Source organism: Amia ocellicauda, unplaced genomic scaffold, assembly GCF_036373705.1.
Source record: "Amia ocellicauda isolate fAmiCal2 unplaced genomic scaffold, fAmiCal2.hap1 HAP1_SCAFFOLD_47, whole genome shotgun sequence".
In the NCBI taxonomy this organism is placed as follows: Eukaryota; Metazoa; Chordata; class Actinopteri; order Amiiformes; family Amiidae; genus Amia; species Amia ocellicauda.
The window spans coordinates 578,035-600,175 of NW_027102983.1; the positions used below are offsets into that span (position 1 = coordinate 578,035).

General features: G+C 43.4%; 17 non-coding genes and 2 pseudogenes across 17 annotated transcripts; all 19 read right to left on the reverse strand.

Annotated features, from left to right (window-relative positions):
* Positions 1 to 199: 199 nt before the first annotated feature.
* Positions 200 to 318, reverse strand: LOC136737189 (5S ribosomal RNA). Its single transcript, XR_010812156.1, has one exon. It is a non-coding gene; the product is annotated as a 5S ribosomal RNA (ribosomal RNA).
* A 1,066-nt stretch (positions 319 to 1,384) lies between these two features.
* LOC136736899 (uncharacterized) lies at positions 1,385 to 1,503 on the reverse strand (annotated as a pseudogene).
* Positions 1,504 to 2,569: 1,066 nt separating this feature from the next.
* On the reverse strand, positions 2,570 to 2,688 carry LOC136736671 (5S ribosomal RNA). The gene has a single exon (XR_010811730.1). It is a non-coding gene; the product is annotated as a 5S ribosomal RNA (ribosomal RNA).
* Positions 2,689 to 3,754: 1,066 nt separating this feature from the next.
* On the reverse strand, positions 3,755 to 3,873 carry LOC136736751 (5S ribosomal RNA). Its single transcript, XR_010811806.1, has one exon. It is a non-coding gene; the product is annotated as a 5S ribosomal RNA (ribosomal RNA).
* A 1,066-nt stretch (positions 3,874 to 4,939) lies between these two features.
* LOC136737404 (5S ribosomal RNA) lies at positions 4,940 to 5,058 on the reverse strand. Its single transcript, XR_010812366.1, has one exon. It is a non-coding gene; the product is annotated as a 5S ribosomal RNA (ribosomal RNA).
* A 1,055-nt stretch (positions 5,059 to 6,113) lies between these two features.
* Positions 6,114 to 6,232, reverse strand: LOC136737405 (5S ribosomal RNA). The gene has a single exon (XR_010812367.1). It is a non-coding gene; the product is annotated as a 5S ribosomal RNA (ribosomal RNA).
* A 1,055-nt stretch (positions 6,233 to 7,287) lies between these two features.
* Positions 7,288 to 7,406, reverse strand: LOC136736984 (5S ribosomal RNA). The gene has a single exon (XR_010811962.1). It is a non-coding gene; the product is annotated as a 5S ribosomal RNA (ribosomal RNA).
* Positions 7,407 to 8,472: 1,066 nt separating this feature from the next.
* On the reverse strand, positions 8,473 to 8,591 carry LOC136736903 (uncharacterized; annotated as a pseudogene).
* Positions 8,592 to 9,648: 1,057 nt separating this feature from the next.
* LOC136737309 (5S ribosomal RNA) lies at positions 9,649 to 9,767 on the reverse strand. The gene has a single exon (XR_010812273.1). It is a non-coding gene; the product is annotated as a 5S ribosomal RNA (ribosomal RNA).
* Positions 9,768 to 10,833: 1,066 nt separating this feature from the next.
* On the reverse strand, positions 10,834 to 10,952 carry LOC136736894 (5S ribosomal RNA). Its single transcript, XR_010811911.1, has one exon. It is a non-coding gene; the product is annotated as a 5S ribosomal RNA (ribosomal RNA).
* A 1,055-nt stretch (positions 10,953 to 12,007) lies between these two features.
* On the reverse strand, positions 12,008 to 12,126 carry LOC136737263 (5S ribosomal RNA). Its single transcript, XR_010812229.1, has one exon. It is a non-coding gene; the product is annotated as a 5S ribosomal RNA (ribosomal RNA).
* A 1,056-nt stretch (positions 12,127 to 13,182) lies between these two features.
* On the reverse strand, positions 13,183 to 13,301 carry LOC136737133 (5S ribosomal RNA). The gene has a single exon (XR_010812104.1). It is a non-coding gene; the product is annotated as a 5S ribosomal RNA (ribosomal RNA).
* Positions 13,302 to 14,356: 1,055 nt separating this feature from the next.
* Positions 14,357 to 14,475, reverse strand: LOC136736822 (5S ribosomal RNA). Its single transcript, XR_010811871.1, has one exon. It is a non-coding gene; the product is annotated as a 5S ribosomal RNA (ribosomal RNA).
* A 1,065-nt stretch (positions 14,476 to 15,540) lies between these two features.
* On the reverse strand, positions 15,541 to 15,659 carry LOC136737427 (5S ribosomal RNA). The gene has a single exon (XR_010812387.1). It is a non-coding gene; the product is annotated as a 5S ribosomal RNA (ribosomal RNA).
* Positions 15,660 to 16,725: 1,066 nt separating this feature from the next.
* On the reverse strand, positions 16,726 to 16,844 carry LOC136737272 (5S ribosomal RNA). The gene has a single exon (XR_010812237.1). It is a non-coding gene; the product is annotated as a 5S ribosomal RNA (ribosomal RNA).
* A 1,066-nt stretch (positions 16,845 to 17,910) lies between these two features.
* LOC136736714 (5S ribosomal RNA) lies at positions 17,911 to 18,029 on the reverse strand. The gene has a single exon (XR_010811771.1). It is a non-coding gene; the product is annotated as a 5S ribosomal RNA (ribosomal RNA).
* A 1,055-nt stretch (positions 18,030 to 19,084) lies between these two features.
* Positions 19,085 to 19,203, reverse strand: LOC136736985 (5S ribosomal RNA). Its single transcript, XR_010811963.1, has one exon. It is a non-coding gene; the product is annotated as a 5S ribosomal RNA (ribosomal RNA).
* Positions 19,204 to 20,269: 1,066 nt separating this feature from the next.
* LOC136736715 (5S ribosomal RNA) lies at positions 20,270 to 20,388 on the reverse strand. Its single transcript, XR_010811772.1, has one exon. It is a non-coding gene; the product is annotated as a 5S ribosomal RNA (ribosomal RNA).
* A 1,055-nt stretch (positions 20,389 to 21,443) lies between these two features.
* LOC136736987 (5S ribosomal RNA) lies at positions 21,444 to 21,562 on the reverse strand. Its single transcript, XR_010811964.1, has one exon. It is a non-coding gene; the product is annotated as a 5S ribosomal RNA (ribosomal RNA).
* Between the last annotated feature and the right edge of the window lie 579 nt (positions 21,563 to 22,141).

The window sequence follows — 22,141 nt, forward strand, 5'->3', positions numbered from 1 at the left end:
AACATTTAGTCACTTCTAGCCATGATGCTCAATTTATTTACGAATGTACCCTAGTTACTAGGGACCGTTTACGTTGGAGAACAAGATCTATTGTATGCCTGTGTATTTGGGGAAGTCAAATCTGAAATAATGATGAAATTGCGTGTATCCAAAGTTAAAACTCGTGATTTGTCGCCCTCTGGTGTGTAAAAGATGCAAAAGCTTACAGCACCTGGTATTCCCAGGCGGTCTCCCATCCAAGTACTGACCAGGCCCGAGCCTGCTTGGCTTCCGAGATCGGACGAGATCGGGCGTATTCAGGCTAGTATGGCCGTAAGCCAGGGAGGTTGTCCCTGACGCTCTACTTAAAGGGAAGGCAATATCCGTTTCTGCCGTTCATACTTACAGTTGAACTGTCTCTCTACTCTAAAGCCCGGGACACACCAGCGCGCCGCAGACAGTCCCTGCTAACACGTCACGTTGTGGCAACATTGTGGCAACGTTGTGCGTTAGCTGGTGTGCCACACCAGACCGGAACTATGTATTACAAAACGAACACATTGTCTTGATAAAACAGCTGTAATTGAGTGCCTGACACGCCAGTCAAGCGCAATTTTGAGAAGGTGTGCATTTCAGTAAGGATTTCAATTGACATGCAGTATGAAACTGAAAGGAGGTTGCATCACTATGATGCATAACATTGCATGTATTGTATTTTCAAGTGTGTGCATTCATCCTGTTGTCATTTTGTTTTGAAAGCAGAAGAATCATTCAACAGGTTGCTGAGACAAATGTAAACCAGTAAAACATATGAAGAGAAACAAACCTTGAATATAAGTTCAGTTGTTTAAACATTTGACAAACTATGGTGAGGGGGTAAGAAAACACACAAATCCAGCAGCTCCTGTATTTCAATACACCAGAACCCAATATTATTGGCGAGTCGGGTAGTCCATCATCACAGTTCGAGGGCAGGCATCATTTCAGTAATTTCATCCCGTTGCATTCACATCCGTGCCTTGAATGAGATTGAATGTGATCTTTGCTCTCAAGTATGTTCCCAAGTTTTACACTTTCGTGCTTTGCATGAATGGGAATGGAACCGTGTGTGTTGAATGAGGCTCCTTGTGAGCACTGAACATTGTCCAGTGGAGTTCCTTTTTGTGTTGCTGTAATTGTGTCATTTCTCGATGAGAAAGATTAGGCAACATTTAGTCACTTCTAGCCATGATGCTCAATTTATTTACGAATGTACCCTAGTTACTAGGGACCGTTTACGTTGGAGAACAAGATCTATTGTATGACTGTGTATTTGGGGAAGTCAAATCTGAAATAATGATGAAATTGCGTGTATCCAAAGTTAAAACTCGTGATTTGTCGCCCTCTGGTGTGTAAAAGATGCAAAAGATTACAGCACCTGGTATTCCCAGGCGGTCTCCCATCCAAGTACTGACCAGGAACGAGCCTGCTTAGCTTCCAAGATCGGACGAGATCGGGCGTATTCAGGCTAGTATTGCCGTAAGCCAGGAAGGCTGTCCCTGACGCTCTACTTAAAGGGAAGGCAATATCCGTTTCTGCCGTTCATACTTACAGTTGAACTGTCTCTCTACTCTAAAGCCCGGGACACACCAGCGCGCCGCAGACAGTCCCTGCTAACACGCCACGTTGTGGCAACATTGTGGCAACGTTGTGCGTTAGCTGGGGTGCCACACCAGACCGGAATTATATATTACAAAACGAACACATTCTCTTGATAAAACAGCAGTAATTGAGTGCCTGACACGCCAGTCAAGCGCAATCTTGAGAAGGTGTGCATTTCAGTAAGGATTTCAAATGACATGCAGTATGAAACTGAATGGAGGTTGCATCACTATGATGCATAACATTGCATGTATTGTATTTTCAAGTGTGTGCATTCATCCTGTTGTCATTTTGCTTTGAAAGCAGAAGAATCATTCAACAGGTTGCTGAGACAAATGTAAACCAGTAAAACATATGAAGAGAAACAAACCTTGAATATAAGTTCAGTTGTTTAAACATTTGACAAACTATGGTGAGGGGGTAAGAAAACACACAAATCCAGCAGCTCCTGTATTTCAATACACCAGAACCCAATATTATTGGCGAGTCGGGTAGTCCATCATCACAGTTCGAGGGCAGGCATCATTTCAGTAATTTCATCCCGTTGCATTCACATCCGTGCCTTGAATGAGATTGAATGTGATCTTTGCTCTCAAGTATGTTCCCAAGTTTTACACTTTCGTGCTTTGCATGAATGGGAATGGAACCGTGTGTGTTGAATGAGGCTCCTTGTGAGCACTGAACTTTGTCCGGTGGAGTTCCTTTTTGTGTTGCTGTAATTGTGTCATTTCTCGATGAGAAAGATTAGGCAACATTTAGTCACTTCTAGCCATGATGCTCAATTTATGTACGAATGTACCCTAGTTACTAGGGACCGTTTACGTTGGAGAACAAGATCTATTGTATGCCTGTGTATTTGGGGAAGTCAAATCTGAAATAATTATGAAATTGCGTGTATCCAAAGTTAAAACTCGTGATTTGTCGCCCTCTGGTGTGTAAAAGATGCAAAAGCTTACAGCACCTGGTATTCCCAGGCGGTCTCCCATCCAAGTACTGACCAGGCCCGAGCCTGCTTGGCTTCCGAGATCGGACAAGATCGGGCGTATTCAGGCTAGTATGGCCGTAAGCCAGGGAGGTTGTCCCTGACGCTCTACTTAAAGGGAAGGCAATATCCGTTTCTGCCGTTCATACTTACAGTTGAACTGTCTCTCTACTCTAAAGCCCGGGACACACCAGCGCGCCGCAGCCAGTCCCTGCTAACACGCCACGTTGTGGCAACGTTGTGCGTTAGCTGGGGTGCCACACCAGACCGGAACTATATTTTACAAAACGAACACATTGTCTTGATAATACAGCTGTAATTGAGTGCCTGACACGCCAGTCAAGCGCAATCTTGAGAAGGTGTGCATTTCAGTAAGGATTTCAATTGACATGCAGTATGAAACTGAAAGGAGGTTGCATCACTATGATGCATAACATTGCATGTATTGTATTTTCAAGTGTGTGCATTCATCCTGTTGTCATTTTGTTTTGAAAGCAGAAGAATCATTCAACAGGTTGCTGAGACAAATGTAAACCAGTAAAACATATGAAGAGAAACAAACCTTGAATATAAGTTCAGTTGTTTAAACATTTGACAAACTATGGTGAGGGGGTAAGAAAACACACAAATCCAGCAGCTCCTGTATTTCAATACACCAGAACCCAATATTATTGGCGAGTCGGTTAGTCCATCATCACAGTTCGAGGGCAGGCATCATTTCAGTAATTTCATCCCGTTGCATTCACATCCGTGCCTTGAATGAGATTGAATGTGATCTTTGCTCTCAAGTATGTTCTCAAGTATGTTCCCAAGTTTTACACTTTCGTGCTTTGCATGAATGGGAATGGAACCGTGTGTGTTGAATGATGCTCCTTGTGAGCACTGAACTTTGTCCGGTGGAGTTCCTTTTTTGTTGCTGTAATTGTGTCATTTCTTGATGAGAAAGATTAGGCAACATTTAGTCACTTCTAGCCATGATGCTCAATTTATTGACGAATGTACCCTATTTACTAGGGACCGTTTACGTTGGAGAACAAGATCTATTGTATGCCTGTGTATTTGGGGAAGTAAAATCTGAAATAATGATGAAATTGCGTGTATCCAAAGTTAAAACTCGTGATTTGTCGCCCTCTGGTGTGTAAAAGGTGCAAAAGCTTACAGCACCTGGTATCCCCAGGCGGTCGCCCATCCAAGTACTAACCAGGCCCGAGTCTGCTTGGCTTCCGAGATCGGACGAGATCGGGCGTATTCAGGCTAGTATGGCCGTAAGCCAGGGAGGCTGTCCCTGACGCTCTACTTAAAGGGAAGGCAATATCCGTTTCTGCCGTTCATACTTACAGTTGAACTGTCTCTCTACTCTAAAGCCCGGGACACACCAGCGCGCCGCAGACAGTCCCTTCTTACACGCCACGTTGTGGCAACGTTGTGGCAACGTTGTGCGTTAGCTGGGGTGTCACACCAGACCGGAACTATATTTTACAAAACGAACACATTGTCTTGATAAAACAGCTGTAATTGAGTGCCTGACACGCCAGTCAAGCGCAATCTTGAGAAGGTGTGCATTTCAGTAAGGATTTCAATTGACATGCAGTATGAAACTGAAAGGAGGTTGCATCACTATGATGCATAACATTGCATGTAGTGTATTTTCAAGTGTGTGCATTCATCCTTTTGTCATTTTGTTTTGAAAGCAGAAGAATCATTCAACAGGTTGCTGAGACAAATGTAAACCAGTAAAACATATGAAGAGAAACAAACCTTGAATATAAGTTCAGTTGTTTAAACATTTGACAAACTATGGTGAGGGGTTAAGAAAACACACAAATCCAGCAGCTCCTGTATTTCAATAGACCAGAACCCAATATTATTGGCGAGTCGGGTAGTCCATCATCACAGTTCGAGGGCAGGCATCATTTCAGTAATTTCATCCCGTTGCATTCACATCCGTGCCTTGAATGAGATTGAATGTGATCTTTGCTCTCAAGTATGTTCCCAAGTTTTACACTTTCGTGCTTTGCATGAATGGGAATGGAACCGTGTGTGTTGAATGAGGCTCCTTGTGAGCACTGAACTTTGTCCGGTGGAGTTCCTTTTTGTGTTGCTGTAATTGTGTCATTTCTCGATGAGAAAGATTAGGCAACATTTAGTCACTTCTAGCCATGATGCTCAATTTATTTATGAATATACCCTAGTTACTAGGGACCGTTTACGTTGGAGAACAAGATCTATTGTATGCCTGTGTATTTGGGGAAGTCAAATCTGAAATAATGATGAAATTGCGTGTATCCAAAGTTAAAACTCGTGATTTGTCGCCCTCTGTTGTGTAAAAGATGCAAAAGCTTACAGCACCTGGTATTCCCAGGCGGTCTCCCATCCAAGTACTGTCCAGGCCTGAGCCTGCTTAGCTTCCGAGATCGGACGAGATCGTGCGTATTCAGACTAGTATGGCCGTAAGCCAGGGAGGGTGTCCCTGACGCTCTACTTAAAGGGAAGGCAATATCCGTTTCTGCCGCTCATACTTGCAGTTGAACTGTCTCTCTACTCTAAAGTCCGGGACACACCAGCGCGCCGCAGACAGTCCCTGCTAACACGAAACGTTGTGGCAACGTTGTGCGTTAGCTGGGGTGCCACACCAGACCGGAACTATATTTTACAAAACGAACACATTGTCTTGATAAAACAGCTGTAATTGAGTGCCTGACACGCCAGTCAAGCGCAATCTTGAGAAGGTGTGCATTTCAGTAAGGATTTCAATTGACATGCAGTATGAAACTGAAAGGAGGTTGCATCACTATGATGCATAACATTGCATGTAGTGTATTTTCAAGTGTGTGCATTCATCCTGTTGTCATTTTGTTTTGAAAGCAGAAGAATCATTCAACAGGTTGCTGAGACAAATGTAAACCAGTAAAACATATGAAGAGAAACAAACCTTGAATATAAGTTCAGTTGTTTAAACATTTGACAAACTATGGTGAGGGGGTAAGAAAACACACAAATCCAGCAGCTCCTGTATTTCAATACACCAGAAACCAATATTATTGGCGAGTCGGGTAGTCCATCATCACAGTTCGAGGGCAGGCATCATTTCAGTAATTTCATCCCGTTGCATTCACATCCGTGCCTTGAATGAGATTGAATGTGATCTTTGCTCTCAAGTATGTTCCCAAGTTTTACACTTTCGTGCTTTGCATGAATGGGAATGGAACCGTGTGTGTTGAATGAGGCTCCTTGTGAGCACTGAACTTTGTCCGGTGGAGTTCCTTTTTGTGTTGCTGTAATTGTGTCATTTCTCGATGAGAAAGATTAGGCAACATTTAGTCACTTCTAGCCATGATGCTCAATTTATTTATGAATATACCCTAGTTACTAGGGACCGTTTACGTTGGAGAACAAGATCTATTGTATGCCTGTGTATTTGGGGAAGTCAAATCTGAAATAATGATGAAATTGCGTGTATCCAAAGTTAAAACTCGTGATTTGTCGCCCTCTGTTGTGTAAAAGATGCAAAAGCTTACAGCACCTGGTATTCCCAGGCGGTCTCCCATCCAAGTACTGTCCAGGCCTGAGCCTGCTTAGCTTCCGAGATCGGACGAGATCGTGCGTATTCAGACTAGTATGGCCGTAAGCCAGGGAGGGTGTCCCTGACGCTCTACTTAAAGGGAAGGCAATATCCGTTTCTGCCGCTCATACTTGCAGTTGAACTGTCTCTCTACTCTAAAGTCCGGGACACACCAGCGCGCCGCAGACAGTCCCTGCTAACACGAAACGTTGTGGCAACGTTGTGCGTTAGCTGGGGTGCCACACCAGACCGGAACTATATTTTACAAAACGAACACATTGTCTTGATAATACAGCTGTAATTGAGTGCCTGACACGCCAGTCAAGCGCAATCTTGAGAAGGTGTGCATTTCAGTAAGGATTTCAATTGACATGCAGTATGAAACTGAAAGGAGGTTGCATCACTATGATGCATAACATTGCATGTATTGTATTTTCAAGTGTGTGCATTCATCCTGTTGTCATTTTGTTTTGAAAGCAGAAGAATCATTCAACAGGTTGCTGAGACAAATGTAAACCAGTAAAACATATGAAGAGAAACAAACCTTGAATATAAGTTCAGTTGTTTAAACATTTGACAAACTATGGTGAGGGGGTAAGAAAACACACAAATCCAGCAGCTCCTGTATTTCAATACACCAGAACCCAATATTATTGGCGAGTCGGGTAGTCCATCATCACAGTTCGAGGGCAGGCATCATTTCAGTAATTTCATCCCGTTGCATTCACATCCGTGCCTTGAATGAGATTGAATGTGATCTTTGCTCTCAAGTATGTTCCCAAGTTTTACACTTTCGTGCTTTGCATGAATGGGAATGGAACCGTGTGTGTTGAATGAGGTTCCTTGTGAGCACTGAACTTTGTCCGGTGGAGTTCCTTTTTGTGTTGCTGTAATTGTGTCATTTCTCGATGAGAAAGATTAGGCAACATTTAGTCACTTCTAGCCATGATGCTCAATTTATTTACGAATGTACCCTAGTTACTAGGGACCGTTTACATTGGAGAACAAGATCTATTGTATGCCTGTGTATTTGGGGAAGTCAAATCTGAAATAATGATGAAATTGCGTGTATCCAAAGTTAAAACTCGTGATTTGTCGCCCTCTGGTGTGTAAAAGATGCAAAAGCTTACAGCACCTGGTATTCCCAGGCGGTCTCCCATCCAAGTACTGACCAGGCCCGAGCCTGCTTAGCTTCCGAGATCGGACGAGATCGGGCGTATTCAGGCTAGTATGGCCGTAAGCCAGGGAGGGTGTCCCTGACGCTCTAGTTAAAGGGAAGGCAATATCCGTTTCTGCCGCTCATACTTACAGTTGAACTGTCTCTCTACTCTAAAGCCCGGGACACACCAGCGCGCCGCAGACAGTCCCTGCTAACACGCCACGTTGTGGCAACGTTGTGGCAACGTTGTGCGTTAGCTGGGGTGCCACACCAGACCGGAACTATATTTTACAAAACGAACACATTGTCTTGATAAAACAGCTGTAATTGAGTGCCTGACACGCCAGTCAAGCGCAATCTTGAGAAGGTGTGCATTTCAGTAAGGATATCAATTGACATGCAGTATGAAACTGAAAGGAGGTTGCATCACTATGATGCATAACATTGCATGTATTATATTTTCAAGTGTGTGCATTCATCCTGTTGTCATTTTGTTTTGAAAGCAGAAGAATCATTCAACAGGTTGCTGAGACAAATGTAAACCAGTAAAACATATGAAGAGAAACAAACCTTGAATATAAGTTCAGTTGTTTAAACATTTGACAAACTATGGTGAGGGGGTAAGAAAACACACAAATCCAGCAGCTCCTGTATTTCAATACACCAGAAGCCAATATTATTGGCGAGTCGGGTAGTCCATCATCACAGTTCGAGGGCAGGCATCATTTCAGTAATTTCATCCCGTTGCATTCACATCCGTGCCTTGAATGAGATTGAATGTGATCTTTGCTCTCAAGTATGTTCCCAAGTTTTACACTTTCGTGCTTTGCATGAATGGGAATGGAACCGAGTGTGTTGAATGAGGCTCCTTGTGAGCACTGAATTTTGTCCGGTGGAGTTCCTTTTTGTGTTGCTGTAATTGTGTCATTTCTTGATGAGAAAGATTAGGCAACATTTAGTCACTTCTAGCCATGATGCTCAATTTATTTACGAATGTACGCTAGTTACTAGGGACCGTTTACGTTGGAGAACAAGATCTATTTTATGCCTGTGTATTTGGGGAAGTAAAATCTGAAATAATGATGAAATTGTGTGTATCCAAAGTTAAAACTCGTGATTTGTCGCCCTCTGGTGTGTAAAAGGTGCAAGAGGTTACAGCACCTGGTATTCCCATGCGGTCTCCCATCCAAGTACTGACCAGGCCCGAGCCTGCTTGGCTTCCGAGATCGGACGAGATCGGGCATATTCAGGATAGTATGGCCGTAAGTCAGGGAGGCTGTCCCTGACGCTCTACTTAAAGGGAAGGAAATATCCGTTTCTGCCGTTCATACTTGCAGTTGAACTGTCTCTCTACTCTAAAGCCCGGGACACAGCAGCGCGCCGCAGACAGTCCCTGCTAACACGCCACGTTGTGGCAACATTGTGCGTTAGCTGGGGTGCCACACCAGACCGGAACTATATTTTACAAAACGAACACATTGTCTTGATAATACAGCTGTAATTGAGTGCCTGACACGCCAGTCAAGCGCAATCTTGAGAAGGTGTGCATTTCAGTAAGGATTTCAATTGACATGCAGTATGAAACTGAAAGGAGGTTGCATCACTATGATGCATAACATTGCATGTATTGTATTTTCAAGTGTGTGCATTCATCCTGTTGTCATTTTGTTTTGAAAGTAGAAGAATCATTTTTGCTGAGGTTGCTGAGACAAATGTAAACCAGTAAAACATATGAAGAGAAACAAACCTTGAATATAAGTTCAGTTGTTTAAACATTTGACAAACTATGGTGAGGGGGTAAGAAAACACACAAATCCAGCAGCTCCTGTATTTCAATACACCAGAACCCAATATTATTGGCGAGTCGGGTAGTCCATCATCACAGTTCGAGGGCAGGCATCATTTCAGTAATTTCATCCCGTTGCATTCACATCCGTGCCTTGAATGAGATTGAATGTGATCTTTGCTCTCAAGTATGTTCCCAAGTTTTACACTTTCGTGCTTTGCATGAATGGGAATGGAACCGTGTGTGTTGAATGAGGTTCCTTGTGAGCACTGAACTTTGTCCGGTGGAGTTCCTTTTTGTGTTGCTGTAATTGTGTCATTTCTCGATGAGAAAGATTAGGCAACATTTAGTCACTTCTAGCCATGATGCTCAATTTATTTACGAATGTACCCTAGTTACTAGGGACCGTTTACGTTGGAGAACAAGATCTATTGTATGCCTGTGTATTTGGGGAAGTCAAATCTGAAATAATGATGAAATTGCGTGTATCCAAAGTTAAAACTCGTGATTTGTCGCCCTCTGGTGTATAAAGATGCAAAAGCTTACAGCACCTGGAATTCCCAGGCGGTCTCCCATCCAAGTACTGACCAGGCCCGAGCCTGCTTAGCTTCCAAGATCGGACGAGATCGGGCGTATTCAGGCTAGTATGGCCGTAAGCCAGGGAGGGTGTCCCTGACGCTCTAGTTAAAGGGAAGGCAATATCCGTTTCTGCCGCTCATACTTACAGTTGAACTGTCTCTCTACTCTAAAGCCCGGGACACACCAGCGCGCCGCAGACAGTCCCTGCTAACACGCCACGTTGTGGCAACGTTGTGGCAACGTTGTGCGTTAGCTGGGGTGCCACACCAGACCGGAACTATATTTTACAAAACGAACACATTGTCTTGATAAAACAGCTGTAATTGAGTGCCTGACACGCCAGTCAAGCGCAATCTTGAGAAGGTGTGCATTTCAGTAAGGATTTCAATTGACATGCAGTATGAAACTGAAAGGAGGTTGCATCACTATGATGCATAACATTGCATGTAGTGTATTTTCAAGTGTGTGCATTCATCCTGTTGTCATTTTGTTTTGAAAGCAGATGAATCATTCAACAGGTTGCTGAGACAAATGTAAACCAGTAAAACATATGAAGAGAAACAAACCTTGAATATAAGTTCAGTTGTTTAAACATTTGACAAACTATGGTGAGGGGGTAAGAAAACACACAAATCCAGCAGCTCCTGTATTTCAATACACCAGAACCCAATATTATTGGCGAGTCGGGTAGTCCATCATCACAGTTCGAGGGCAGGCATCATTTCAGTAATTTCATCCCGTTGCATTCACATCCGTGCCTTGAATGAGATTGAATGTGATCTTTGCTCTCAAGTATGTTCCCAAGTTTTACACTTTCGTGCTTTGCATGAATGGGAATGGAACCGAGTGTGTTGAATGAGGCTCCTTGTGAGCACTGAATTTTGTCCGGTGGAGTTCCTTTTTGTGTTGCTGTAATTGTGTCATTTCTTGATGAGAAAGATTAGGCAACATTTAGTCACTTCTAGCCATGATGCTCAATTTATTTACGAATGTACGCTAGTTACTAGGGACCGTTTACGTTGGAGAACAAGATCTATTTTATGCCTGTGTATTTGGGGAAGTAAAATCTGAAATAATGATGAAATTGTGTGTATCCAAAGTTAAAACTCGTGATTTGTCGCCCTCTGGTGTGTAAAAGGTGCAAGAGGTTACAGCACCTGGTATTCCCAGGCGGTCTCCCATCCAAGTACTGACCAGGCCCGAGCCTGCTTGGCTTCCGAGATCGGACGAGATCGGGCATATTCAGGATAGTATGGCCGTAAGTCAGGGAGGCTGTCCCTGACGCTCTACTTAAAGGGAAGGAAATATCCGTTTCTGCCGTTCATACTTGCAGTTGAACTGTCTCTCTACTCTAAAGCCCGGGACACAGCAGCGCGCCGCAGACAGTCCCTGCTAACACGCCACGTTGTGGCAACATTGTGCGTTAGCTGGGGTGCCACACCAGACCGGAACTATATTTTACAAAACGAACACATTGTCTTGATAATACAGCTGTAATTGAGTGCCTGACACGCCAGTCAAGCGCAATCTTGAGAAGGTGTGCATTTCAGTAAGGATTTCAATTGACATGCAGTATGAAACTGAAAGGAGGTTGCATCACTATGATGCATAACATTGCATGTATTGTATTTTCAAGTGTGTGCATTCATCCTGTTGTCATTTTGTTTTGAAAGCAGAAGAATCATTCAACAGGTTGCTGAGACAAATGTAAACCAGTAAAACATATGAAGAGAAACAAACCTTGAATATAAGTTCAGTTGTTTAAACATTTGACAAACTATGTTGAGGGGGTAAGAAAACACACAAATCCAGCAGCTCCTGTATTTCAATACACCAGAACCCAATATTATTGGCGAGTCGGGTAGTCCATCATCACAGTTCGAGGGCAGGCATCATTTCAGTAATTTCATCCCGTTGCATTCACATCCGTGCCTTGAATGAGATTGAATGTGATCTTTGCTCTCAAGTATGTTCCCAAGTTTTACACTTTCGTACTTTGCATGAATGGGAATGGAACCGTGTGTGTTGAATGAGGCTCCTTGTGAGCACTGAACTTTGTCCGGTGGAGTTCCTTTTTGTGTTGCTGTAATTGTGTCATTTCTCGATGAGAAAGATTAGGCAACATTCAGTCAATTCTAGCCATGATGCTCAATTTATTTACGAATGTACCCTAGTTACTAGGGACCGTTTACGTTGGAGAACAAGATCTATTGTATGCCTGTGTATTTGGGTAAATCAAATCTGAAATAATGATGAAATTGCGTGTATCCAAAGTTAAAACTCGTGATTTGTCGCCCTCTGGTGTGTAAAAGATGCAAAAGCTTACAGCACCTGGTATTCCCAGGCAGTCTCCCATCCAAGTACTGACCAGGCCCGAGCCTGCTTAGCTTCCGAGATCGGACGAGATCGGGCGTATTCAGGCTAGTATGGCCGTAAGCCAGGGAGGCTGTCCCTGACACTCTACTCAAAGGGAAGGCAATATCCGTTTCTGCCGTTCATACTTACAGTTGAACTGTCTCTCTACTCTAAAGCCCGGGACACACCAGCGCGCCGCAGACAGTCCCTGCTAACATGCCACGTTGTGGCAACGTTGTGCGTTAGCTGGGGTGCCACACCAGACCGGAACTATATTTTACAAAACGAACACATTTGTCTTGATAAAACAGCTGTAATTGAGTGCCTGACACGCCAGTCAAGCGCAATCTTGAGAAGGTGTGCATTTCAGTAAGGATTTCAATTGACATGCAGTATGAAACTGAAAGGAGGTTGCATCACTATGATGCATAACATTGCATGTATTGTATTTTCAAGTGTGTGCATTCATCCTGTTGTCATTTTGTTTTGAAAGCAGAAGAATCATTCAACAGGTTGCTGAGACAAATGTAAACCAGTAAAACATATGAAGAGAAACAAACCTTGAATATAAGTTCAGTTGTTTAAACATTTGACAAACTATGGTGAGGGGGTAAGAAAACACACAAATCCAGCAGCTCCTGTATTTCAATACACCAGAACCCAATATTATTGGCGAGTCGGGTAGTCCATCATCACAGTTCGAGGGCAGGCATCATTTCAGTAATTTCATCCCGTTGCATTCACATCCATGCCTTGAATGAGATTGAATGTGATCTTTGCTCTCAAGTATGTTCCCAAGTTTTACACTTTCGTACTTTGCATGAATGGGAATGGAACCGTGTGTGTTGAATGAGGCTCCTTGTGAGCACTGAACTTTGTCCGGTGGAGTTCCTTTTTGTGTTGCTGTAATTGTGTCATTTCTTGATGAGAAAGATTAGGCAACATTTAGTCAATTCTAGCCATGATGCTCAAATTATTTACGAATGTACCCTAGTTACTAGGGACCGTTTACGTTGGAGAACAAGATCTATTGTATGCCTGTGTATTTGGGGAAGTCAAATCTGAAATAATGATGAAATTGCGTGTATCCAAAGTTAAAACTCGTGATTTGTCGCCCTCTGGTGTGTAAAAGATGCAAAAGCTTACAGCACCTGGTATTCCCAGGCAGTCTCCCATCCAAGTACTGACCAGGCCCGAGCCTGCTTAACTTCCGAGATCGGACGAGATCGGGCGTATTCAGGCTAGTATGGCCGTAAGCCAGGGAGGCTGTCCCTGACGCTCTACTTAAAGGGAAGGCAATATCCGTTTCTGCCGTTCATACTTACAGTTGAACTGTCTCTCTACTCTAAAGCCCGGGACACACCAGCGCGCCGCAGACAGTCCCTGCTAACACGAAACGTTGTGGCAACGTTGTGCGTTAGCTGGGGTGCCACACCAGACCGGAACTATATTTTACAAAACGAACACATTGTCTTGATAATACAGCTGTAATTGAGTGCCTGACACGCCAGTCAAGCGCAATCTTGAGAAGGTGTGCATTTCAGTAAGGATTTCAATTGACATGCAGTATGAAACTGAAAGGAGGTTGCATCACTATGATGCATAACATTGCATGTATTGTATTTTCAAGTGTGTGCATTCATCCTGTTGTCATTTTGTTTTGAAAGCAGAAGAATCATTCAACAGGTTGCTGAGACAAATGTAAACCAGTAAAACATATGAAGAGAAACAAACCTTGAATATAAGTTCAGTTGTTTAAACATTTGACAAACTATGGTGAGGGGGTAAGAAAACACACAAATCCAGCAGCTCCTGTATTTCAATACACCAGAACCCAATATTATTGGCGAGTCGGGTAGTCCATCATCACAGTTCGAGGGCAGGCATCATTTCAGTAATTTCATCCCGTTGCATTCACATCCGTGCCTTGAATGAGATTGAATGTGATCTTTGCTCTCAAGTATGTTCCCAAGTTTTACACTTTCGTGCTTTGCATGAATGGGAATGGAACCGTGTGTGTTGAATGAGGCTCCTTGTGAGCACTGAACTTTGTCCGGTGGAGTTCCTTTTTGTGTTGCTGTAATTGTGTCATTTCTTGATGAGAAAGATTAGGCAACATTTAGTCACTTCTAGCCATGATGCTCAATTTATTTACGAATGTACCCTAGTTACTAGGGACCGTTTACGTTGGAGAACAAAATGTATTGTATGCCTGTGTATTTGGGGAAGTCAAATCTGAAATAATGATGAAATTGTGTGTATCCAAAGTTAAAAATCGTGATTTGTCACCCTCTGGTGTGTCAAAGGTGCAAAAGCTTAAAGCACCTGGTATTCCCAGGCGGTCTCCTATTCAAGTACTGACCAGGCCCGAGCCTGCTTGGCTTCCGAGATCGGACGAGATCGGGCGTATTCAGGCTAGTATGGCCGTAAGCAAGTGAGACTTTCCCTGACGCTCTACTTAAAGGGAAGGCAATATCCGTTTCTGCCGTTCATACTTACAGTTGAACTGTCTCTCTACTCTAAAGCCCGGGACATACCAGCGTGTCGCAGAAAGTCCCTGCTAACACGCCACGTTGTGGCAACGTTGTGGCAACGTTGTGCATTAGCTGGGGTGCCACACCAGACCGGAACTATATTTTACAAAACGATCACATTGTCTTGATAAAACAGCTGTAATTGAGTGCCTGACACGCCAGTCAAGCGCAATCTTGAGAAGGTGTGCATTTCAGTAAGGATATCAATTGACATGCAGTATGAAACTGAAAGGAGGTTGCATCACTATGATGCATAACATTGCATGTATTGTATTTTCAAGTGTGTGCATTCATCCTGTTGTCATTTTGTTTTGAAAGCAGAAGAATCATTCAACAGGTTGCTGAGACAAATGTAAACCAGTAAAACATATGAAGAGAAACAAACCTTGAATATAAGTTCAGTTGTTTAAACATTTGACAAACTATGGTGAGGGGGTAAGAAAACACACAAATCCAGCAGCTCCTGTATTTCAATACACCAGAACCCAATATTATTGGCGAGTCGGGTAGTCCATCATCACAGTTCGAGGGCAGGCATCATTTCAGTAATTTCATCCCGTTGCATTCACATCCGTGCCTTGAATGAGATTGAATGTGATCTTTGCTCTCAAGTATGTTCCGAAGTTTTACACTTTCGTGCTTTGCATGAATGGGAATGGAACCGTGTGTGTTGAATGAGGCTCCTTGTGAGCACTGAACTTTGTCCGGTGGAGTTCTTTTTGTGTTGCTGTAATTGTGTCATTTCTCGATGAGAAAGATTAGGCAACATTTAGTCACTTCTAGCCATGATGCTCAATTTATTTACGAATGTACCCTAGTTACTAGGGACCGTTTACGTTGGAGAACAAGATCTATTGTATGCCTGTGTATTTGGGGAAGTAAAACCTGAAATAATGATGAAATTGTCTGTATCCCAAGTTAAAACTCGTGATTTGTCGCCCTCTGGTGTGTAAAAGGTGCAAAAGCTTTCAGCACCTGGTATTCCCAGGCGGTCTCCCATCCAAGTACTGACCAGGCCCAAGCCTGCTTGGCTTCCGAGATCGGACGAGATCGGGCGTATTCAGGCTAGTATGGCCGTAAGCCAGGGAGGCTGTCCCTGACGCTTTACTTAAAGGGAAGGCAATATCCGTTTCTGCCGATCATACTTACAGTTGAACTGTCTCTCTACTCTAAAGCCCGGGACACACCAGTGCGCCGCAGACAGTCCCTGCTAACACGCCACGTTGTGGCAACGTTGTGGCAACGTTGTGCGTTAGCTGGGGTGCCACACCAGACCGGAACTATATTTTACAAAACGAACACATTGTCTTGATAATACAGCTGTAATTGAGTGCCTGACACGCCAGTCAAGCGCAATCTTGAGAAGGTGTGCATTTCAGTAAGGATTTCAATTGACATGCAGTATGAAACTGAAAGGAGGTTGCATCACTATGATGCATAACATTGCATGTATTGTATTTTCAAGTGTGTGCATTCATCCTGTTGTCATTTTGTTTTGAAAGCAGAAGAATCATTCAACAGGTTGCTGAGACAAATGTAAACCAGTAAAACATATGAAGAGAAACAAACCTTGAATATAAGTTCAGTTGTTTAAACATTTGACAAACTATGGTGAGGGGGTAAGAAAACACACAAATCCAGCAGCTCCTGTATTTCAATACACCAGAACCCAATATTATTGGCGAGTCGGGTTGTCCATCATCACAGTTCGAGGGCAGGCATCATTTCAGTAATTTCATCCCGTTGCATTCACATCCGTGCCTTGAATGAGATTGAATGTGATCTTTGCTCTCAAGTATGTTCCCAAGTTTTACACTTTCGTGCTTTGCATGAATGGGAATGGAACCGTGTGTGTTGAATGAGGCTCCTTGTGAGCACTGAACTTTGTCCGGTGGAGTTCCTTTTTGTGTTGCTGTAATTGTGTCATTTCTCGATGAGAAAGATTAGGCAACATTTAGTCACTTCTAGCCATGATGCTCAATTTATTTACGAATGTACCCTAGTTACTAGGGACCGTTTACGTTGGAGAACAAGATCTATTGTATGCCTGTGTATTTGGGGAAGTAAAATCTGAAATAATGATGAAATTGTCTGTATCCCAAGTTAAAACTCGTGATTTGTCGCCCTCTGGTGTGTAAAAGGTACAAAAGCTTACAGCACCTGGTATTCCCAGGCGGTCTCCCATCCAAGTACTGACCAGGCCCGAGCCTGCTTGGCTTCCGAGATCAGACGAGATCGGGCGTATTCAGGCTAGTATGGCCGTAAGCCAGGGAGGCTGTCCCTGACGCTCTACTTAAAGGGATGGCAATATCCGTTTCTGCCGTTCATACTTACAGTTGAACTGTCTCTCTACTCTAAAGCCCGGGACACACCAGTGCGCCGCAGACAGTCCCTGCTAACACGCCACGTTGTGGCAACGTTGTGGCAACGTTGTGCGTTAGCTGGGGTGCCACACCAGACCGGAACTATATACTACAAAACGAACACATTGTCTTGATAAAACAGCTGTAATTGAGTGCCTGACACGCCAGTCAAGCGCAATCTTGAGAAGGTGTGCATTTCAGTAAGGATTTCAATTGACATGCAGTATGAAACTGAAAGGAGGTTGCATCACTATGATGCATAACATTGCATGTATTGTATTTTCAAGTGTGTGCATTCATCCTGTTGTCATTTTGTTTTGAAAGCAGAAGAATCATTCAACAGGTTGCTGAGACAAATGTAAACCAGTAAAACATATGAAGAGAAACAAACCTTGAATATAAGTTCAGTTGTTTAAACATTTGACAAACTATGGTGAGGGGGAAAGAAAACACACACATCCAGCAGCTCCTGTATTTCAATACACCAGAAGCCAATATTATTGGCGAGTCGGGTAGTCCATCATCACAGTTCGAGGGCAGGCATCATTTCAGTTATTTCATCCCGTTGCATTCACATCCGTGCCTTGAATGAGATTGAATGTGATCTTTGCTCTCAAGTATGTTCCCAAGTTTTACACTTTCGTGCTTTGCATGAATGGGAATGGAACCGTGTGTGTTGAATGAGGCTCCTTGTGAGCACTGAACTTTGTCCGGTGGAGTTCCTTTTTGTGTTGCTGTAATTGTGTCATTTCTCGATGAGATAGATTAGGCAACATTTAGTCACTTCTAGCCATGATGCTGAATTTATTTACGAATGTACCCTAGTTTCTAGGGACCGTTTACGTTGGAGAACAAGATCTATTGTATGCCTGTGTATTTGGGGAAGTCAAATCTGAAATAATGATGAAATTGCGTGTATCCAAAGTTAAAACTCGTGATTTGTCGCCCTCTGGTGTGTAAAAGATGAAAAAGCTTACAGCACCTGGTATTCCCAGGCGGTCTCCCATCCAAGTACTGACCAGGCCCGAGCCTGCTTAGCTTCCGAGATCGGACGAGATCGTGCGTATTCAGGCTAGTATGGTCGTAAGCAAGGGAGGCTGTCCCTGACGCTCTACTTAAAGGGAAGGCAATATCCGTTTCTGCCGCTCATACTTGCAGTTGATCTGTCTCTCTACTCTAAAGTCCGGGACACACCAGCGCGCCGCAGACAGTCCCTGCTAACACGAAACGTTGTGGCAACGTTGTGCGTTAGCTGGGGTGCCACACCAGACCGGAACTATATTTTACAAAACGAACACATTGTCTTGATAATACAGCTGTAATTGCGTGCCTGACACGCCAGTCAAGCGCAATCTTGAGAAGGTGTGCATTTCAGTGAGGAATTCAATTGACATGCAGTATGAAACTGAAAGGAGGTTGCATCACTATGATGCATAACATTGCATGTATTGTATTTTCAAGTGTGTGCATTCATCCTGTTGTCATTTTGTTTTGAAAGCAGAAGAATCATTCAACAGGTTGCTGAGACAAATGTAAACCAGTAAAACATATGAAGAGAAACAAACCTTGAATATAAGTTCAGTTGTTTAAACATTTGACAAACTATGGTGAGGGGGTAAGAAAACACACAAATCCAGCAGCTCCTGTATTTCAATACACCAGAACCCAATATTATTGGCGAGTCGGGTAGTCCATCATCACAGTTCGAGGGCAGGCATCATTTCAGTAATTTCATCCCGTTGCATTCACATCCGTGCCTTGAATGAGATTGAATGTGATCTTTGCTCTCAAGTATGTTCCCAAGTTTTACACTTTCGTGCTTTGCATGAATGGGAATGGAACCGTGTGTGTTGAATGAGGCTCCTTGTGAGCACTGAACTTTGTCCGGTGGAGTTCCTTTTTGTGTTGCTGTAATTGTGTCATTTCTCGATGAGAAAGATTAGGCAACATTTAGTCACTTCTAGCCATGATGCTCAATTTATTTACGAATGTACCCTAGTTACTAGGGACCGTTTACGTTGGAGAACAAGATCTATTGTATGCCTGTGTATTTGGGGAAGTCAAATCTGAAATAATGATGAAATTGCGTGTATCCAAAGTTAAAACTCGTGATTTGTCGCCCTCTGGTGTGTAAAAGATGCAAAAGCTTACAGCACCTGGTATTCCCAGGCGGTCTCCCATCCAAGTACTGACCAGGCCCGAGCCTGCTTAGCTTCCGAGATCGGACGAGATCGGGCGTATTCAGGCTAGTATGGCCGTAAGCCAGGAATGCTGTCCCTGAAGCTCTACTTAAAGGGAAGGCAATATCCGTTTCTGCCGTACATACTTACAGTTGAACTGTCTCTCTACTCTAAAGCCCGGGACACACCAGCGCGCCGCAGACAGTCCCTGCTAATATGCCACGTTGTGGCAACATTGTGGCAACGTTGTGCGTTAGCTGGGGTGCCACACCAGACCGGAACTATATATTACAAAACGAACACATTGTCTTGATAAAACAGCTGTAATTGAGTGCCTGACACGCCAGTCAAGCGCAATCTTGAGAAGGTGTGCATTTCAGTAAGGATTTCAATTGACATGCAGTATGAAACTGAAAGGAGGTTGCATCACTATGATGCATAACATTGCATGTATTGTATTTTCAAGTGTGTGCATTCATCCTGTTGTCATTTTGTTTTGAAAGCAGAAGAATCATTCAACAGGTTGCTGAGACAAATGTAAACCAGTAAAACATATGAAGAGAAACAAACCTTGAATATAAGTTCAGTTGTTTAAACATTTGACAAACTATGGTGAGGGGGAAAGAAAACACACACATCCAGCAGCTCCTGTATTTCAATACACCAGAAGCCAATATTATTGGCGAGTCGGGTAGTCCATCATCACAGTTCGAGGGCAGGCATCATTTCAGTTATTTCATCCCGTTGCATTCACATCCGTGCCTTGAATGAGATTGAATGTGATCTTTGCTCTCAAGTATGTTCCCAAGTTTTACACTTTCGTGCTTTGCATGAATGGGAATGGAACCGTGTGTGTTGAATGAGGCTCCTTGTGAGCACTGAACTTTGTCCGGTGGAGTTCCTTTTTGTGTTGCTGTAATTGTGTCATTTCTCGATGAGATAGATTAGGCAACATTTAGTCACTTCTAGCCATGATGCTGAATTTATTTACGAATGTACCCTAGTTTCTAGGGACCGTTTACGTTGGAGAACAAGATCTATTGTATGCCTGTGTATTTGGGGAAGTCAAATCTGAAATAATGATGAAATTGCGTGTATCCAAAGTTAAAACTCGTGATTTGTCGCCCTCTGGTGTGTAAAAGATGAAAAAGCTTACAGCACCTGGTATTCCCAGGCGGTCTCCCATCCAAGTACTGACCAGGCCCGAGCCTGCTTAGCTTCCGAGATCGGACGAGATCGTGCGTATTCAGGCTAGTATGGTCGTAAGCAAGGGAGGCTGTCCCTGACGCTCTACTTAAAGGGAAGGCAATATCCGTTTCTGCCGCTCATACTTGCAGTTGATCTGTCTCTCTACTCTAAAGTCCGGGACACACCAGCGCGCCGCAGACAGTCCCTGCTAACACGAAACGTTGTGGCAACGTTGTGCGTTAGCTGGGGTGCCACACCAGACCGGAACTATATTTTACAAAACGAACACATTGTCTTGATAATACAGCTGTAATTGCGTGCCTGACACGCCAGTCAAGCGCAATCTTGAGAAGGTGTGCATTTCAGTGAGGAATTCAATTGACATGCAGTATGAAACTGAAAGGAGGTTGCATCACTATGATGCATAACATTGCATGTATTGTATTTTCAAGTGTGTGCATTCATCCTGTTGTCATTTTGTTTTGAAAGCAGAAGAATCATTCAACAGGTTGCTGAGACAAATGTAAACCAGTAAAACATATGAAGAGAAACAAACCTTGAATATAAGTTCAGTTGTTTAAACATTTGACAAACTATGGTGAGGGGGTAAGAAAACACACAAATCCAGCAGCTCCTGTATTTCAATACACCAGAACCCAATATTATTGGCGAGTCGGGTAGTCCATCATCACAGTTCGAGGGCAGGCATCATTTCAGTAATTTCATCCCGTTGCATTCACATCCGTGCCTTGAATGAGATTGAATGTGATCTTTGCTCTCAAGTATGTTCCCAAGTTTTACACTTTCGTGCTTTGCATGAATGGGAATGGAACCGTGTGTGTTGAATGAGGCTCCTTGTGAGCACTGAACTTTGTCCGGTGGAGTTCCTTTTTGTGTTGCTGTAATTGTGTCATTTCTCGATGAGAAAGATTAGGCAACATTTAGTCACTTCTAGCCATGATGCTCAATTTATTTACGAATGTACCCTAGTTACTAGGGACCGTTTACGTTGGAGAACAAGATCTATTGTATGCCTGTGTATTTGGGGAAGTCAAATCTGAAATAATGATGAAATTGCGTGTATCCAAAGTTAAAACTCGTGATTTGTCGCCCTCTGGTGTGTAAAAGATGCAAAAGCTTACAGCACCTGGTATTCCCAGGCGGTCTCCCATCCAAGTACTGACCAGGCCCGAGCCTGCTTAGCTTCCGAGATCGGACGAGATCGGGCGTATTCAGGCTAGTATGGCCGTAAGCCAGGAATGCTGTCCCTGAAGCTCTACTTAAAGGGAAGGCAATATCCGTTTCTGCCGTACATACTTACAGTTGAACTGTCTCTCTACTCTAAAGCCCGGGACACACCAGCGCGCCGCAGACAGTCCCTGCTAATATGCCACGTTGTGGCAACATTGTGGCAACGTTGTGCGTTAGCTGGGGTGCCACACCAGACCGGAACTATATATTACAAAACGAACACATTGTCTTGATAAAACAGCTGTAATTGAGTGCCTGACACGCCAGTCAAGCGCAATCTTGAGAAGGTGTGCATTTCAGTAAGGATTTCAATTGACATGCAGTATGAAACTGAAAGGAGGTTGCATCACTATGATGCATAACATTGCATGTATTGTATTTTCAAGTGTGTGCATTCATCCTGTTGTCATTTTGTTTTGAAAGCAGAAGAATCATTCAACAGGTTGCTGAGACAAATGTAAACCAGTAAAACATATGAAGAGAAACAAACCTTGAATATAAGTTCAGTTGTTTAAACATTTGACAAACTATGGTGAGGGGGTAAGAAAACACACAAATCCAGCAGCTCCTGTATTTCAATAC